The 19,948-nt window shown below is 35.0% G+C and overlaps 1 long non-coding RNA gene across 1 annotated transcript in view; it reads left to right on the top strand.

Annotated features, from left to right (window-relative positions):
• Positions 1–1,599, top strand: part of LOC107215934 — a 12,006-nt gene extending 10,407 nt beyond the window's left edge. Inside the window, exon 3 of the long non-coding RNA XR_001525306.2 lies at positions 1,185–1,599. This is a non-coding gene — a long non-coding RNA (uncharacterized LOC107215934). The remainder of the gene's footprint in view (positions 1–1,184) is intronic.
• The last annotated feature ends 18,349 nt before the right edge of the window (positions 1,600–19,948 follow it).

Below are 19,948 nucleotides of genomic sequence, written 5' to 3'. Positions count from 1 at the left end.
GTGTTTACAAGTTGAATTCACTTTTTAATGGTCAGATCTGCTGTCAATTCTTGGAAATGACTGGTAATTGGTCAGGAGGAAAAACTCCCATCAGCCATCAGCACCTCCAACATCCCCTCTCTCCTCAGCTGCCTTAAAGGTAAAGCTACCCCATGACAGTAGGAAAGATTTCTCAGATTCCAGATGTAAAGTCATGTGAGTGGATAAAAGTATGTAATAATGGAAAACTTGTAGATTAGGGTGCTTCTCTGGAGGACTTAGTATTCCAGTGGCACATTAGTAATGATAGATTTTTCCTTTTAAAATTTGCATTTCCTAATTTACAGTGGAAATTTTACCAAAATTTTTGAAGCTTTCTAAACCTGGAATATAATTTCATTATTAAATATATTTAAACCAACATGGTCGGTCAAGCTTTCCTCTGGGCAATGTTACTAAGGCATGAGCATCTCTTAGTCCATATCCATATGTAGAATAGAATGATTTCTCTACTAATATAGGAGAAGTGGATAAGACTAAAATGTTATATTACTTTTTAAAAAATGCGTATGCCTTGGGGGCCAGGGGAGAGGGGTCAGACAGACAGTCCTCTGCCTACTTTCTAGAGCTACTTTCTTTTCTTTCATATAACAGCTTTAATTGTTTTAATCTTGTGCATATAACCATAGCTTTACTCCACTGTAAATCTTTGTAATGAGGCAACACACTGTGGGAAATGCTGTAATGAAAAATTTTACCTTCTACTTGTGAATGTTAGTTGATCCGGTCTTTGTAGTGAAAAGTTGGTTTCTTCTCTGCCTGGCCTCAGTAAGGACAGTAACATTGCATTGACTTCAGAATACATTAGATCTGAAATAAAATAAGATCCAAAATAAAGTGAGATCCAAAATCTCAGTGAAAGAAAACTAGCCAAGTAAAAGTGAATGTTCTACTCAATGTTATGCTTGGATATTTCTCATAACAAAGAAATAATCTGTTAAGGATTATTTTCTCCCAACCCCCACTACCATGGGCAGGGACATCACCCACTAGACTGGGCTGCTCCAGGTCTTATCCTACCTGGCCTTAAACACTCCCAGGGATTTAGCATCCATAACCTCCCAAAGCAGTCTGTTCCAGTGCCTCATCACCCTCACAATAAAAAATTTCTTTCTAATATTAAGCCCTAATTTCCTCTTTTTCAGTTTGAACCCATTACCCCGTGTCCTGTCACTAAACTTCCTGATGAAGAGTCCCTCTCCAGTTTCTCTTCAGGTCCCCTTGAGATACTGCAAGCTGGCTATGAGTTTTCTACACGATATCTGCAATATAAGAATGCAATACATTCAAGTGTTCCCTTTAAATGATACGCCTTGGGATGCATGGAGCTGAAAGTAAAGTACCTGATGAAATTCGTGGTATTTCAACATTTACTATGTGCAAACTGATTTTCCAGTGAAAAGCAGCATTATTTCACATTAGAAATGTTATAAAATTATTACAGTACCCTATCTCTTTATAAAAGTTCTTAGGCTAATAGGGGTTCAGTAAAACCATTTACAAATACTTTCTCTATTACCTGTTTTAAAGGTATGGATTTGTCTTAGTCCTTAAATTGTAAATGTGACAATATCTTTAAAACAGGAAAAAAAAAAAAAAAAAAAAAAAAAAAAAAAAAAAAAACTTTTAAAAAATGGTGATTGATTTCATTAAACTCCAGCTTCATACTTATAACCCAAAAATATCTGTTCTACTGGCTGAGTAAGGAATAAGTTTTATTTGGAGGCCTAATAAAGGCAGCCTAGGAAAAAAACCCAGTCAGAACTTATAATGAAATTTACATTTTAATGAAACTATGAGCACATTATTTTTCCTATCATTAATAACCTTCCTTTTAATGAATTACAAATCAAGGTCATGCAACAAAAAACCTCTTCACAAATCATTTCCTTCTGCTTGCATTGCAGAAACAAAACTAAAGTAAACATGCAACTTTTTTCTTCATATGCATTTTTCATTATCTTAAGTTTTTAGTTACAGACTAAATATTCTGGTCTTAATCCTTGCAAAACTGTTCTAGAAGAAAATGAAAATCAGAAAAACCATTATAAATATCCACTTTCAGATTACTCTTTACTTCTTGGCCTCCAGTTTGTACCAGTCTCAAGGTTAGACGTGAAATAGCATCTGATGTGCAATGTCCTCTAATGTCCTGCTCAGTATGAGTGCTTTTAAAGCAAATCTAACCTCAGCAGACCCTCACACAGCCTGTCAGACTGTTTTTTCTTCTGTTTCTTAAGAAACATTTCTATTTTGATTTACATTTAAAGGCAGTGATACTGAATCTTCTAGAAGTTACAAAGATAAAGTTAGGCAGTTACAGCTGTGAGTAACAGTTTGCAACAGTTTGCAACTGTGGAGCAAACTGAGCTTGAAGAGCTATTTCAAAATTAAAACAGTAGCAAAATATCTGGAAAAGTAAGCACATTCCTGCTTTGAAGTGTGAAGTTTTGTGATTGCTTAACTACAAAATAATATATATAGTTAATACAACCTCTCCTTTAGAAACTGCATATTTTCTAAGGATTCTAAGAGAAAGGTCTGTAATACCTGGTATCATCACATACTGTTACTAAAGTGAAGCTTAAATTAATGAGTCACAGCAGAAGCTAAACAAATTATTTCCTAATAAACAACAAATAAAAATCTGTGCAATTGTTAAGTTTCAAATAAATTTATAAATTTGAGTTGAAGACCAGTTCTGAATTGATTTTAGATCATTTTTGTACTACTTTTCTTGAAAAATATTTCAGACCTAAATTATGGATATATTGTAAGGTGTATTTTTGTAGAGCTAGTTAAAGAAAATAAGAACCTAATATTTTGAGGAGTGTATTTTGTAATACTTAGGATATACAGGATAATAAATTACAGATCTTTGCCTGTGAGTAGTGAGTTGTGTAGATTTCACTATAGTTACAATCAGTAAAAAATTCCAATGTTAGCAAAATACAGCTGTGACTGATTATTAGTACTTAGCACATTTCAGGGAATTGACAACTGGTAACCTAGAAATCAATAAAAAGGAAAGCATTCACCCTATTTGCTCATTAAAATTAGCAGAGCTGGAAAAGCTTTCAAATGTGTATGCAGGTCTAATTCTTCATGAGCAATTTGCCAAACACCTGCCAGAGCTCATAGACAATTTTAGAAGATTTGAGTTTTTCATGACAGATTTAAAAAACGAAGTATTTGTGGCCATAGGAAGTCTCCTGCTGTTGTCACTAAACACAATAGCAGAACTATGTATTTAGAAAAACCGAGATTTAAGTTAAATATCAAAGTGAGATCATGTGGGAAACAGATGTCTGACAGCTCTGAAAGAAACTTTAGAAGGAGGAACCTGAGAAAAAAAATCTCATCATATTTATTCAGACAGAAGTTTATTTTAGTGAGTTAGTTTGTTAGTGGTGTATGATAGCCTTGTATTCTGTGGTGTTAATTTAAGGTCTTAGAAAAGTTTGAATTTTACATGTCTTTTGTAAATCACAGTTAAAACATTTTACAGGAAAAAAAAAGCCTTTAGGTCAGTCATTGTCCTTTAGCTGATTTCTACATCTCTTGAAATGATTTGATATCTAATTAATATATTCAAGTAACATGAGTTAGAGCTCTCTACTTTTAGCCATTGTGCTGGAATTTCTGCTAAACTAGTTTATCATTACTTCTTCTAAGAGGCAGTTTTCATTAACCTGAAAACAACAGCTGACATTTCTTACCATACTTTTAAACTCTTCCTTTCAAGAGTTCTTTTCAAATAAAGTTGATGTCATTAGGTGATTTTATTACAGGGAATTCATTGCATTTTAGGAAACTATCAAAGTAAACTTCAGAGTACTTTTATATAAAAAATAACCTATGGTTTTCTTTTGATCATGATGGCCCTTTATAACCCTGGATTATTTGCCATACTGTTACTGTGTGAAATTTATTATGTGAGAGTAACTACACAGAATTAGTTAGATAAATCCATGTTGTTTTGGTGTTATATATCTATAATAAAAACATATTACATAATTACATCAAATGTGATAGATACCAGTTTATTTTAGCTGAGAAGCCCAACCTAAACAAACCTAAACAAACATTTTTGTGCTGTTTGCTTGTCTGTTTTTAATTGATGTTTAATTATGTGTCCCTTTAAAATACTCTAGACATTAGCCCTTCTGCAGGCCCACATATATTATTGGCTTTTGACTGGAATATAAACTCAGGTTACTCTGTGTGAACAATTTAATTCCACTTTATGTTTAGTATTGTACCAGCCTTTATCATCAAAGAGTGTATATTGTGATAATATCTTAATCAGAAAACTTTTAACTCTTGTGGATGCAATAAAACACAGTGATATGAAAATCATCCAACTAATTGTGTATACCCTTTCATAGAATAGTTTGCAGTCACATATAGATCTGTTTAAACAGTTTTGATAGACTGCTACTTTAAAAAAAATCTAAGTGAGAAATCACAGGGAGTTCTTGTCAAGTATTCAATTTTATTACCCTGTGTGATTACCTTTTGGTCCCAGAGACTTCCAGGATGAAAAAGTTAAATATTTAAAATTGAAAAAACAGGTCAGTCAAGAAAAATCAAGTAAGACATATGAATGGCAGAGTAGACACATCCTTGTCAAAAGACTTTGAGCTGCAGTTGCTTAGAGGATTGCAACTACTAGGACAAATATCAAATATACATTACTTGTGCAGATTCTTTAGTTTTGCACTTTTGGCCTGCAACAAAAAACCAGAAGAGATCTCTTTTAAAAAGCACAGCATAGACAATGTCGTGACACTTTTCAAATACAGAAGGAATACTAACATGAGTTTCTCTTTCTTTCATGTGTTACTTTTATGGGTTTGTCATTTACACCAAGCTTCTTATTTCTTACTTCTAATACTATTGTAGAGGAACTAAAGCTTTTTATGCCACTGGCCTTGTTATTTCATTAAATGTCTCTTGAGCTGCTAATGCACATGTACATACACAGGCATACACACGCATTCATGTCTTAATTGTTGTCACTTTTCTACTCTCTTAAAGAAATAACTACAGATTCCTCTTCATCATCTTTTATTTTGTTTTGCTTTTCACCTATGTAGTGATGACTTTTCAAATGTCCAATAGGCATTCTAAGACATTTCCCAGTAATGTGTTTTCTTCCCCTTCATGTATTATTATCAGAGCAAGTAACAGTATTTCATTGCTTAAATCTTAAAAGAGAGATTAACAAACCTGTTTAAGTAGAAGAAAGACAAAGAATTGTCCTGGGCTGACAAGAATGCTGGCCAAAAGATTTTATTTATGTTTTTCATTTCAGTTCCTGAAATCCTTATGTAATGATATATACTGGTTTACTCTGAATTGTTCCAAATCTGTTATGTAGTGATTAAGCTTAAAAATTCAGAATTTACAATGCATATTCTCTGGGAATTATTTTTGGTAGCATTTGTTGGCTAATGATGATGAACTATATCTTGAACAGCGGTTTTTGTGGAAATCTGCTGTTTTCAGTTCAAATAATTATTTTCTTAATATATGTCTTCTATTCCAATAATAATAAAAAAAATCATGCCTTCAAGCTGTGAAATAGTAGTAATTAACTTGACTAATTTTTTCACCTTTTCATATTTAGGCACCCATCCTTATTTTGTCAATTCTATATTGTGTTTTCAATTCACTATGCAAGTTCTTGGCTTTGATTTTACAGTACAGATACCGACAAGAGTGTAAGATACATAACATGATGCACTTGTAAAGGAAAAAAGGTTTCACCTTGCAAAATAAATTTTTCAATTAATCAGAACCACCAGACTAGTTTAAGTCACTAGTGGATACAACAGAATAAACAATTTTCTCCATATTACAGCTAATGAAACCAGCAGTGAGAATATTTTGTTTATTTTTAAAGAGTTAATAAACAAAAGTGAAGTGAGAAGCATAAGTTGTTAATTTTGGATTTCTATCATGCAAAATGTACATTTGCCCAAGTTATATTTGTTTGTTTCAACTGTAGTCAGAAGTTAAATCTGTATATGCATACGTATTCATACTTCAAAATCTGCATGCCACTTAAGTCTGTACCATTCCTGAATCACATCACATTTATATCATTTATGTGTGTGTGGAAGGTTAGTACTTCACTTATGTACAACCCATATAGAGAGAGACAAAAATATGCTTTTGAAACTCATTAAAATATATATGTCTAATTGTGTTCATTTTAGTGAATTCAAGTGTCTAGGCATGGTATGTTCCCACATCAAAAGAAAAACAAAAACAAACCCAAGATTGCATGCTAGGATAGAAGAGTCGACAGCGTTTTCTTTAGACAGTATATAGGGAAAGAAAGCAAATTTTAAGAAGTTATGAAGAAGGAAGGAAGGAAGGAAGGAGTAGAGTTTCAGCAATGCCTGAACAAAAAAGTTATATATACCACTCTATGGACTTGGAAAAATCCATGAGTGACTTTTAAGACAGCAGTACTGCCTGAAGAAGCAGTGTGTCTGAGAATAGACAAATAGTCTCCAGCTGTTTCATTCTTTTCCTGTTCATTAGTGTACGTCTTCTTGGCAGGGTAAAAATTGTATGATTATACTCAGTCTGTCAACTCTTTCCTAAACCAAGTAAAATCTCCTCATTTCAGCTTGTGACTTGGATAAATCCGATCCAAAAGTACTTTCTGGGAAAAAAAATGCTATCTAAAGACATGCTTCTGTAATTTTTTTCAGATCTCAAAATATAAAGGAGGACTCAAGTATTTCTGGGTTTTTTATCCCTTCAGCTTCTTTTGGAAACATAATCAGGCATATATGAAAATTCTCATTTTGCTCCAATTTAAACATATATAATGAACATTTAATTTGTGGTTACTTTTTAACTCTAATATGTCCTCTCCCCTTCCTTTTGTTCTGCTTTATATGGATACTGGTACTTTTCACTCTCCATGGAAATTCCCTATTCACCGTCTCTGTGCCATTGATTCTTGAAGAAGTTTTATCAGATAATTGTGCTACCATTGCAAAGAACAGTTGTATTTAGCCTGCTTTTTATGAAAATTCTACTACTTTTCTCATTATTGTTGTCATACTACTCTTAGCCTTTTCTAGTTTTATTAGATTATTTCTAGGCAAAATTCATGCCATAGTCAAGGTGTGGATATGTTACAGTTATAGAGTATTGTAATAAAGATAGTCAACCACAATAAAAAGGATGACAAGCAAGTCATCCCTTTTTACTTAAATATGTATGGCATATTTTAAAATAACAGATAAGTATAGGATGACAAAATTAAAAATTTATCATTTGGAGAAAATGTGGTTCCAAGAGAAACAGATAAAACAAGTGAATAGCAGTTATATAGCTTTTGGTTGTTTATTTATAACTGCTGCATGTCAAACTTAGTTGATAAAAAATTTGAAATTATCCAGTTTCACCTAAAAATCCAGTGCACATATTTGGGTTCTCATTACTAAAGCTGGTCAGCTTTTTTTTTTCTCTGATTTTTCCTTTTGCCTTTTTTTTTTTCTTCTTTTTTTTTAATTTCCTTTTGACAGAAAAATACTTCAAAGCCAGGTCTTAAGAAATATGTCATCCCTTGGACTGGATTTCTGAACAAGACTGCAAGGACACAGAGAAAAGCAGAAACCTTCTTAGTTCTGTTGCTAGGACTTTGATCAGAGATCCATGGTTGGATCAAGCTTCCTATCTAAATCAATTAATCTTTACTGTGGGTAACCTTGAGCAGAGGTCTGGTCACACTATATGCTGGAATATCCTCAAACATGGAACTAGGACAAAAAGCTGATTCATAACCATATTTTACAGCACACACCAAGAACAGAATTAAATTTTGGGTGATTGATAAGTCTCAAGATTTTCAGGATATTTTTTCAGAATTTTTCCCTTGTAGCTGTCCTTGCATCTCTTCTGTATTACTGATACTGTACAAGGAAACTGTAGTGTCCCAATGCCAGCTACAGTGAGCAGAGACAGTGCACTGAATTCAGGCTGTCAGTACAAGTAATATGCATATTCGTGTTAAGCTTCACAATCACCCTGGTCTTCTCCCAACAACTTAACACAAATTCAACAATGCAGATTAGAGACAGGCATTTCCTACTCTGGAGAATTGTAGTCTAATGATCAGCAGCTATACTGTACTCTAGCCAATGTTTGGGCAACACAATTTTCTTTTGGTTAGTAATCTACACACTCCTCTGAGGACAGGGGCGTTCACTGGAATAGCTTGTAGACATAGGGAGTTTAATTTTTTATTTGTCTAAACCTGATCACCAGGTAAATTGGTAAATTCCACAAATTATGAAAATCCTATTAGGTTGATTTTCCTTAAAAACATAAAAAAAGGAAAAAGCACAAGGATAATAAGATACCCTTTTAAAAAGCCAGACTCTTTTTTAAAACAGATCATTCTGTAGGAAATATCATTTTCTTTTACAGAATGAAATGCCAATTTTTTGAAGATATGGCTGTCATGAATCCGCATGACTGACAGTTTCTAGCACAATTTATGTCAGTTACAGCAGCAAGACTGAAAGCTTGTATTATTTGTAATCAAGCAGAATACTATTTGTCCTAGAAAGACATCTTCAACTGCACACTAATAACAAAGACAGCAACAAACACCAGTCACTTACTGGCACACTGGTAGCTGCTATGCCTATACTTATTTGCACACTTTTCCACCATTTAAAGGTTATATCCTAAAGGAGCTCTTAGATGAAGATAGTCAATATTTTCAGAAATTCTGAGAATTATTTCATAGTCACAAGAAAAACAAACAAACAAACAAACAAACAAACTCAAGCAAACAAAACCACAAGAAGACAGGGACATTTTGCAATCCATTTTGCTTCCCTGTATTATTGGAGAAAGCAATTTAATTTTACTTTTGCTACTTTTAAGGAAAGGTGTCTCACATTAGATTTTTTTAAATAAATAAAGAAAAAAAAAGAAAATGAAGAAAGTATTTATCATGTTTTGAGTCACTTTATATCTCATTTGATCTACCACCTGTGGCTCTGACCTTTACTTGTTTTGATTACTCAGAGCTTGTGTTTTTGGCAGTCATACTTTGCCTGGTGACAAACATTATCAGCTTCTCACCTAGTGTTTGTTGGAACACCTGAGACATCAGAGAATTTTAACAACTTCAGCAGGCAAACAAGGAGCAAAACAGAGAAAAAGCATGGAAGTGCCTGAAATATTCAAGTGCTTAGTTTGAAGAAGAAAAAATTGTTTGCATTGTTAGGATAGATTGTTGTGAATATAAGGATGAAGAGTAGTAGCTAAAAATTCATCCTGATTCATTTGGAACGTCCAACCATTTCTCAGCCACCAACAGAGTACCACTTGGAAAATCTGTAGGAGAGACTAAGAAAAGTAAGTCTTGAGGAATATGTACATATTGTTATTAAACCCATTAGTGATGTGTTCTGCTATGGTAAGGACATGGGTTTTTTTGAAAAAAAAAACTAATTTGCATGCTAAACACATGCAAATCTGAAGTGGCCAAGCATGTCAAATAGGGCAATGGTATCCTGGGGTTTATTTGTAAGACCTCTGTCAGCATGTCAGGGGAGGTGATCTTGCCCATCTACTCAGCCCACATCTGGAGTGCTGTGTTCAGTTCTGGGCTTTTCAGCACAAGCTGGAGCTCCTGGAGAGTGTCCAGTAGAAGGCAACAAAGATGATTAAGGGGCTGGAACACCTCTCTTATGAGGAAAGGCTGAGGGAGCTGGGCCTGTTCAGCCTCAAAAGAGACAATAGAGTGGGGGTTTCATCAATGTCTATCAGTATCTGAAGAGATGGTGTAAAGAGGATAGAGCCAGACTCCACTCAGTGGGGCTGAGCAATAAGACAAGAGTCAATGGGCAGAAACTGATGCACAAGAAGTTCCACCCAAATGCTGAAAAGAGCTTCTTTGTTGTGTAAGTGACTAAGCACTGGAACAGAGTGCACAGAGAGCTTGTGGGGTCTCCTTCTTTGGAGATATTCAAGAACCATCTGTATGCAAACCTGTGCAATATGTTCTGGGATGACTGTGTAGGTGAATGGGGAGATTGGATCAGTTGAACCCCCTTATGGTCCTTTCCAACCTTAACTATGCTCTGATTCTGTGAAGACTTTTGAAAAATCATTTAAGCAGAAAAAGTGGGCAGGATTAACAATATCCATTCCTAACAAAATTTCAAGAAAAAATTTTATTCAAGTGTTATTATCATACCTCAATACACTAACATTTTCAGTGATAAAAGTTCTTCCTAACGCAAACTTTAGATGGCGACAAATCTGTGAATTTCATCTCCTATTCATGACATTTTCAGCTTTTAAGTTGTACTATTTTTACACAAGTTGTTTTAAGGAGAAGCAATTATATTTCTATTTATGTATCACAGTTGGCTTGCTGTGACTCCAAGACCAGTCTGGCTGGGCCATCATGGCAAAATAGAGGGACAGGAATGATGGAGTTGCCTGAAATACTTTAATGATGGTAAAATAACAAACTGCAGAAAACACATGTTCTGGGGACAAGCTCCAAAGGCCAAGGGGCATGGCAAACTTAATATATAGGGGTACCTGAGGGCAGGGGTCCAATCATGAACATGGTCCAGCAACACGACCTTATATGCGACAGGTCCTGAAACAACTGATAGCCAGAATCAGAAACATGGCCTATTATGGAATGATCCCAGTAGCATCCTTATTTCCATCCTTTCAGTATCCGGCCTCCCAGGTCTCAGGTTTATGCCTTCTGTACAAGTCACCTGAGCTAAGCCACTATACATCCCAGCTGGTTCAGCTCCCGTATTTATAATGGGATATCAAAAACACTAAATCAAGGAAAAGAATGCAGTCTATTTAATTTAGAACATGTTCATATACATGGAAAGAACACATATAAACATATAAACATCTGTCTCAGATGTCATTTTTCCACATATAATTCATAAAATGCAAGAGGATCATGACTTCTTAATGAAAATGTATTTTAACTTTCTGCATTTAAAACCTGAAATATATTTCTCCATAAGTAAGATAATCCCTTTAGCCACAGTGATAAACAGTGAATCACAGAATTGTTGAGGTTTGAGGGGACCTTTGGAGATCACCTAGTTTAACCTTCTTCCTAAAGCAGGTTCACCTAAATCAGGTTGCACAGGATCACAACCAGATGAAGTTTGGATATCCTCAGAAAAGGAACCTCCACAGCCTCTCTGGGCAGCCTGTTCCAGTGCTCTTCCACATTCAAAGTCAGGAAGTTTTTCTTGATATAGAGACCAAACTCCCCATGTTTCAGCTTGTGTCTGTTTCTTGTTATCCTCTTGTTAGTCACCTCTGAAAAAAATCTGGCACCATCTTCTTGACACCAACCCTTAAGCTATCTCTGTGCATTGAAAAGAATTTCTCTCTGTTTCCTCTTTGCCAGGCTATCTAACACACTACAGCTTTTGTGATACAAGACCTATTATATTATTTGTGTCTTGAAATGTGTTATTAAAAACATTCTATAGTTATTTCATTAGATAATAAAGCTTAACACACTATGGCTGTTGTGATACAAGACCTATTATATTTTTCTGCCTTGAAATGTGTTATTAAAAAAAAAAATTCTATAATTATTTCATTACATAGCCTAACAACTGTAAAAGTAACTGCCAACTAATGACTGGATAAATAATTGTTTTTCAGAAGAATGGCATTTTATTTTATTTGATTCTAATTTTAATAACTCATGCCACTAATGAATTACTTTGAAGACATACATAAACTACATTTGTCCTTCATTTTCCCTTAAAACACCTTTTTGAACTCCTCAAAATTTTGGTGAAGAGGGTGAACTGACCAAATCAGTTTATGTCCAGGAATACTAAAATTTTATAAACTACTGCTATTTTTATAAACCTGATTATATACTTTTATATATTGTATATTTATATTTGATATTTATATATATATTTATATACATTTTTATATAAACCTTATTATACTTTTTATATACTTTTTTTTATAAACTACTACTATTTTATAAACCTTATTTCACAGAATCATAGAATGGTTTTGGGTTGTCAGGGACATTAAATATCATGTAGTTCCAATCCCCTGCTGTGGGCATAGACATCTTTCACTGAAACCAAGGTGCTCAGAGTTCCATCTAGCCTGGCCTTGAACACTTCCAGAAATGGGGCATTTAACAGCTTCTCTGACCAACCTGTTCCTGTGCCTCACCACCCATCACACTATATACTATATAACTTTCTTTTAGTTTAAAGCCATTATCCTTTGTCCTGTCACTATATGTTCCTGTAATGTTGGGATTGAGCAGAAAAACAGAGATTTTGATTTAAGGCGATGGGAAAAATCCCAACAGTCATGGAGGGTACAATATTATCCATCCACATTTCCCGTTAGGAGTTATTTTGTTAATGTTACTAGGAAGTTCTTTGTTTTCCCTGTTGTTATTGGTTTACATTTGTCACAGTAATTTGCATATTCCTAATTTTCACTCCTGGTTGGTACCCTTCCCTCAGACTCCACCCCTACCTTAGTTTATATAAGTTACTGTAGCTCCCTGGCCCTTGCCTTTCTAGTGCATCCCATACGTTGTTCACATTCTCAGTTGTTGTTGCAGTTATTATTAAAGTGTTTTTGTTTTGGGTCACTAGATCATGCCCAGTTCTCATTTTATCTTGCTGCCCAAGGGACCCTTGCCCTGGTATCCTGAGGTAGCCCCTGGTTGTCTAATGTGCACCTGGGCTGCGACACTGTAAAAAGTCTCTCCCCATTTTTCTTGTAGGCTTCTTTCAGGTACTGGAAGGCCACAATTAGATCACCTCAAAGCCTTCTCTTCTCCATTGTGAACAATCTTTATTCTCTTAGCATTGCCTCATAAGACAGGTGCTTTATCCCTCTGATCAACTTATGGTCCTCCTCTGAACTCACACCAACAGTTGATGTCCTTGGAGTACTGGGAAAATTGACATAGTTCTATGACAAAAAGTAACTCAGGCAAAACCCAGCTTCTCATTACCAACATTGAGACACTGGAGGTTTCTTTTGTAGAGTATTCAAAACACTGTGAAAATTGACTGCAATGTAATTGCATTTTTTTAATAGAAATATATTTAGTACTTTTATATCATTACCATTACCAGTTCATTATATTCTTGTGTCTTTTTTTTTTTTTTTTTTAATGTGGCTGGAATAATTTTATTACTGTGGAACAGCTTTGAGGCTGCATTGTGAATGAATGGTTAGGCCACTTAAGGAATCACTTTCAAAGGTATTAGCAAAAGCAGGTTTTAATAGAAAATTATGACTTTACAAAGTACATGTAAAGGAAAATTGGATCAGAATAAATTAAAAATTATTTGTATGGGTACCGAGGATATGAAGGATAACAGAGCAGAGGATAAAAGAGGTGTTCTGTGAAATGCACCACAAAACAAGTTATAACATTGAAAGTCCTTGTTTTCAGATGTTCTCAGAAAAAGGATGATTCTCTAGTGTGGGAAGGTGACAGATATACAATATTCACATCAAACTCTGCAGTGTTCTCTACAGAGTACCATGAAGAAATCATACACTTTTCAGAAACACGAAGAATAAAGAAAATGCCTAACATCCTTCTGATTCAAACTATACACAATTAACTGCTTATCCGAGTCTTCCTCAGAACTGTCAAAGTCTTTTAGGAATGGTATTCTCCAATTTAATATTCCACTACAAAGAAAATCACATACTGCTTCTCTCCCCTGCTCCTGTGGGAGACAAATGGCAGAGACTATGGGTTGAGATAAGAACAATTTACTGGAAACAGCAATGAAGATAAGAAAATGAAAAATAACAGCAACAATATTTGTACTAAAATATTCAAAAAGAAGGTGATTCACATGAAAAAATACTCCCCGTGGACCACAATCAATAGTGGACGATGGATTCCCTACCCTGCCATGCTTTTTTCACCCAAAGCCATGCCCTTCTTCCCAGAAGAGACAGTCTTCCACCCCCCAGCAATGACATGAATGGGTATAGAATAAAAACCTAGACATGCTCATGTGGTTCCTCACAACTATTGCAAAAGTGAATTCTCTTCTGGTCAAGAACAGGACAGGGAGATAAGTGAAAAAATATGTCTGTTTCTGATGGGGATATTTCTATGGGGAAGAAAAACTGAAAAAATTCTTCCCCATTTTTTTTTTTTTTACAATTTATTTGAGCCTCTGTACTTCAAAAAGTACTTTAGTCAATGTGTTTGTTACTGAAATTAATCAATATCTTTCAGGGATGGATTTCTTTCAGATATCATTCAGTTCTACAGCTAGTTGTTGTTTGGAAGGCTTCTTTCTCTCATGTACTGCATTCTCCAGTCCCAGAGTTATGAAATAAAAAGCAAAGGTTCCAAGATAATGCTGAAAACTAGTCTTTCTTAAGCACTCCAGAAAAAGAAAAACACAATTCTTTTGAGACAAGAATCATAATTTGAAATTTTTTCGTTTTTTAATCAAAAAGAAGTGCAGTTTGATGAAGATTTTTTGTAGCTTGCAGTTTTAAGCCCATTTTTTTCAGAATTTTTCAGGTCAGACCATTGAATAATGAAATAGAAAAACTTCACATTTTTGAGGCAAAGAATTTTAACAGATTCATGTGAAAACAAACTCTTTACAGGTAAAAAATAGTAATTATTAATAAAATTAATATTCAGATTAAATTCTCCAATATTTCATTAAATAACAAAAAAATTTAAAAAATCCATAAGCTAAGAGAAAATTGGCAGAAAAAATTTCAGAAAATTTTACTTGGGAAAAGGAATGGAATATTCAAAAAAAGAGTTTCAAACGGTTCATGTTTTTTAGAATCCTATTATTTTTTTAAAAATCAGTAATTAGTTTCATTTTAGTTTATTCAGTCATTGGGCTGAGATTATTCTAGAGCTACACTTGCTCCAGTGTTACAGGTAGATAGCTTTAAATCTGTTTCTGTGCATCACTGTTTGGAAATATAACATTGTAAAGCAAAAAGGGCTTAAGTAGGCCTGCATTTTTGTTTCAATTGATTAAAATATTAGTATTAAGAGTGTTTGCAGGACTTGCATTCCTGAGTTAGACCCATACAAGCATAGGAAAAACAACCCAACACCAAAGTCAATGAATCCAGCAAAATTCTAAACAATTCTTAAAGATAAATTTCAGACCTTTTAAGTCAGTCTTTTTATATTACATTATGTACACAAAATCTGGTACTTAAAACCAGGAATTTCTGTAAACCCATGTGCTTAGTAGAATAGTTATTAAGTTATTGTCTAGTGAGCAACAAAAAGACATTGTGTTCTGCAGGATATTCCTGATAAAGTATTTGTTCTGGGTATCAAGGTATCAACTATTTCAAGTCAGTTCCCTGGCTTTAATTTTTTCATGGAGTCTAGAAATTGCTGCTAATATTTTGCTCTATAAGGAGTCAAAACCTTCAGAATTTCAGTCTTTGTGATTTAATAGTTCAAATTTAGAGGAAATATGTATGATTAATAATCTAAGATTTCATTTTCCTCTCACTTAACTTCTGCTAGGGTGTGTTCTGATTATACCCAGCCTCATAGCTAAAGGGAATGCTGGATCAAAAAGTCTGTCTTCTTCTATCTGTAAGAGCTTCATTTTACATCATATAATTAAATGCTAATTGAAAGCTGAAAAGTAACATGTATGAGCATGGCTTTTCCAACAGGTGTATCTTAGATTTGGGAGAAGTAACATTCACTTCTGTGCTAGCATATTTAGTATAAAACACTTGTGTTTTTTGAGCCCAAACTTGACTGTAAATCTCTCCTCTATCAGCTTACATTCTAAGTCATAAAACTAATTGGGTTTGCTTATTTTCTTTCCTGAATAATCAACATTTATATGTGTAGTAAGACATCATAAATTTAACCATGTCTACTTAATTATTCTTATGCATAAAATATTAAAAGTATTAAAACTCTAACATGACATTGTCTAAGTAGAGGTCCTTGACACATTTTTCAGAGAAAGAGAAAAAAGGTTAAAAATGGGGATTTTTTAAATTTGCATTTGCACAGGCAGACCTATAAATAATCAAGCTGTAACTCTGAACTCTGAATTTTTTTAATTTCTTATATTACACTAATTGTTCTCTGTATTCAACTTTCTCCATCTATCCTCATAATTAATTTTCACACTGTTTTCACAATTCCTTAAATGCACAACACAAATTATTTCTAAATAATAGAAAATAAATAACCTTTAGATTGTTGTAGCATATGTAGTCAAATTATATTGCAGTACTTTTGCAAACACACACCTTATTTTCTCCTTATGCTGGGTCTGGTTACAGGAAAGAAAGTAATGAAGAAAACATCATTACACTTTTGATAGTCTTATTCTTACTTCTTACTCAGTGTATTACCCTTTATGCTTCGAAAACCACAGCACAGTTGTTGTGGAGACTGTGATTTCCTACACAATAATTGTCCTTGAAGATTTGGTTATGACACCAGGGAAGTTTCATAATGTATGCCTATGGAGTTCTTTGGAGTGTCTTCAAGGGAAGACTCAGAAATCTTTTTCACTCCATTGTAGAAGAATTTTTCTTTCTCTCTCTAAGGATAGCTATAGCTACATTGCTAAATATATTTTTATTTCAACACTTGGAATGTGTAATTATGCTAAGTTCCTTCACAGAAGAGTTATCTTTGAGAAACAAGTGCCTTTAGAATTGTAGTTGTACACTATCAACAGCCAGAGTAAGATTTGATTGAATGCTGATTAGATCCTAGAGCATAAAAAGAAGGTAAAACCCCCACAAAGATTGAAGTCAGAAACATATTTAAATTTAGAGAAAGTAAGATATATAAATGTAGTAATAATAGCAATATGGAGCTCCAAATATACTAGAGATTAGTCAGAAGGTTAGTTTTCCAAACATATATATAGGGGTTCTTCATTCTAGTCCATGGCAATGTATGAATGCCTGTTTCCTTTCACATCATTCACAGACTGGCAACATTTTGTAGTTAAATATTTCCAAGAATATAATGAGTTTTCACCTAAGCCTGTGAAATTAGAATTATTTAGAATTTCCTTTGATTTATCTGGGTAATGGATCAAGCCCTTAGTTAGCAGTCACATCCCACTATGCAGAACTGCAGGGAGTTCTTTTAGAAGGGATGCTCCAGGAGAAAATGAAGTCAAAGCAGACAATATTATATCTGAAAACCATTTATTGGTAAAAAAAAAAGGCGTTGCCCTATTAAAGAGGAATAGAAAAGACAGAAAAGGCAGAAAGAAAATGAAGAGGGCTGGGGAGAGAGAGAGGGGAGACAGCACCAGAGGGTCAGGAGCGCCATCAATGCCCATGTGGCATGGGCTGTGTGCTTGCTGCCGGCCAGGAGCCAGCACAGCTCCCAGAGAGGAGCTGCTCCACAGGCACAGCTCCCATGGCCACAGACAGCCAGATGTGAGGTGAATGAGTGTGCACTTGGGCAGGAGGTGCAGAACCGTGGACAGGGTTAAGCAGGGGTTGCAATGGTGGGCTGGCTTTATGAAGCAAGGTTAGAGGGCTCAGGCAGGAGTGCAGGGATGAAGCAGGCAGAGTGTCAGACAGGAACACAGGGAGGCAGGACAGGTGGTGGCTGGGACAAGGAAAGGGGAAGGGCAGGACACAGGCTACGTGTGAAGCTCAGAGGTCAGTCAGAGGAGATGACCTCACATGATGATGTCACATAAAGACGTCAAGGTCAGTAAAAAGGAGGAGTCAAGTCCCAAATGGAAGGAGAATGAGGAAATGACCTAGTATTGGGACAGGATTTTTCTGGTAAGGCCATGGAGATGGACTGTGATACACTAGAATATCCCCTTTAATTCATGAGAAAGTATGGGGGGATGGAGTGTTCAAGCTGTAGATGTGAGCAGAGATATTGATAATGAAGCAAAGCAGATGTTGAAGTAGCTGTGATCCCATGAGAAGTTTGAACAGAGAGAGATGAGAGTGATGAATACCCTTTGTCCCTAGGGAAAGAAGAAGACCTCTGTTCCCAGGGATGAAGATCATCTCAGAGATAGATGAAGAGAATCTTTGCTTTTGAACAGCTCATCCTTAAAATGGTACCCCATAAGATGGCGTGGCCCATGAACGTAGCTGTGGAAAGGCTGTGAAAATCAGAGGAACTTCACAAATGCGGATTTTCTAGGTGGCTGCTATTTGTGGAAATTAAAAAGACAAGAGAGAACTCTTTCTTTTGAAGAAGTCTTAATGGCGTGGCAAAAGAAACTCCTCTCTCCACTAGAACTGATGAAAGACTATTGTAGAGCTGGTAACTGATTAAAAAAATCCCAGGTTTTGTCTCTGCATTGTCAGTGGGAAACAAAAGAGGTTGTGGGGAGGGGAGAAGTGTTCTGAAGGTTTTATTCTGATTCTAATTATTCTTTTAGTTCTGTTAATAAAGTTTACTTTATACTCTTTAAGTTTTGAACATGCTTTGTCCTTCTCCTAATTAATATCACACACTGCAGGAAATGAGTAGATAATTCTAGTAGGTGCACTGGTGATTTTAACCAGTGGGGAACCTACTACATTATTCGGTGTGGTGGCCAGAAATCTCAAATTGGCAAACCAAAACCACTACACCCCTTCAGTTTGTATATCCATTTTTGGGAAAAAAAAAAACACCAGTACATTAGTAAGTATCAGAGAATCTGTTGCAGTATTTTTGGGCAATCTGCAGGGTAATGAGTTCCCCTTATTGTCCACAATTTTTTTTTATATTGTTCTGCTGTTTACTCTCAAAATAATTTTTTCACAATGACATTTGATAATATATTTTCCATCACATCCTTTAATCTTTTTCTTTTAATAAACAGAACATTAGAGGAAGTATATTAATTACTAGCCTTATTTTTGTCAAAGTTTAAGCAGCAGGTTTTACAGTAATTAATCATTACAATTTTGGTAAAGTAGAATTGAAAAGATGTAGCAGGTTATTTTCTGTAAGTGAACGTTTAAAGTCTGTATTAAAAGTAGGTTTTGTAATGTTTATGAAGACATATTTTCAACTATGGATATTATTCGAAACATTTATTTCCCATAAGCAATGTATTTTTTGCCTTAAGAGCTTCCATGGACTAAACCAGTCTCTTGGGATTTTATACACAAGTTAGAACTGATATTTAAAGTGGTTTATTGCTACAACTAGGCAATATTTTAATATTTAGTAAGTAATTGCATACATTGCACCAACTGTTTTTCACATCCTCTTGAGAAATTATTTGAAAAAATAATTACATGGATTTGATGGATGGAACACTCAGTGGATAAAAAATTGTCTAGATGGTCACACTCAAAGAGCTTTTGTCAATGGCTTAATGTCCGAGTGGAGACCAGTGCCGAGTGGTGTTCCCAGGAGTTATGTTGGGACTGTCAGTGTTCCACATCTTTGTTAGTGACACAGACAGTGGGATCGAGTGCACCCTCAGCAAGTTCATGGGTGACAGCAAGCTGAGGGATGCAGTCATGCTGGAGGGAGGGAATGCCATCCAGAGGGACCTTGACAGGCTTGGAAGCTGGGCTTATATGAACTTCATAAAATTCAAGAATGTCAAGTGTGAAGTCCTGCACCTGGGTTGGAGCAATCCCAAGCACAAGTACAGGCTGGGTTGAGAATGGCTGTGCTTTTGTTTTTTTGGTTTGAGAATTTTTTTTGCTTTAGCAGAGGCTACAGATAATCAACCAAGGAGAATCAGATCCAGAGTCTGAAACCACATGCAGGACTCAGACCCACTATCTTGCAGCCAGTGCTCCACTTACAGAAAGACATAATCTTTGAGATTAATGCTTCCGGCTGAAGTGTAGCAAAAAGTATTGATAACTGAAAGTAAACATA

The sequence above is a fragment of the Parus major genome, chromosome Z (genome assembly GCF_001522545.3).
Source record: "Parus major isolate Abel chromosome Z, Parus_major1.1, whole genome shotgun sequence".
NCBI classification, from domain to species: Eukaryota; Metazoa; Chordata; class Aves; order Passeriformes; family Paridae; genus Parus; species Parus major.
Note: the sequence above shows the minus strand (reverse complement) of the source record. Positions and strands in the feature narration are given on the sequence as shown.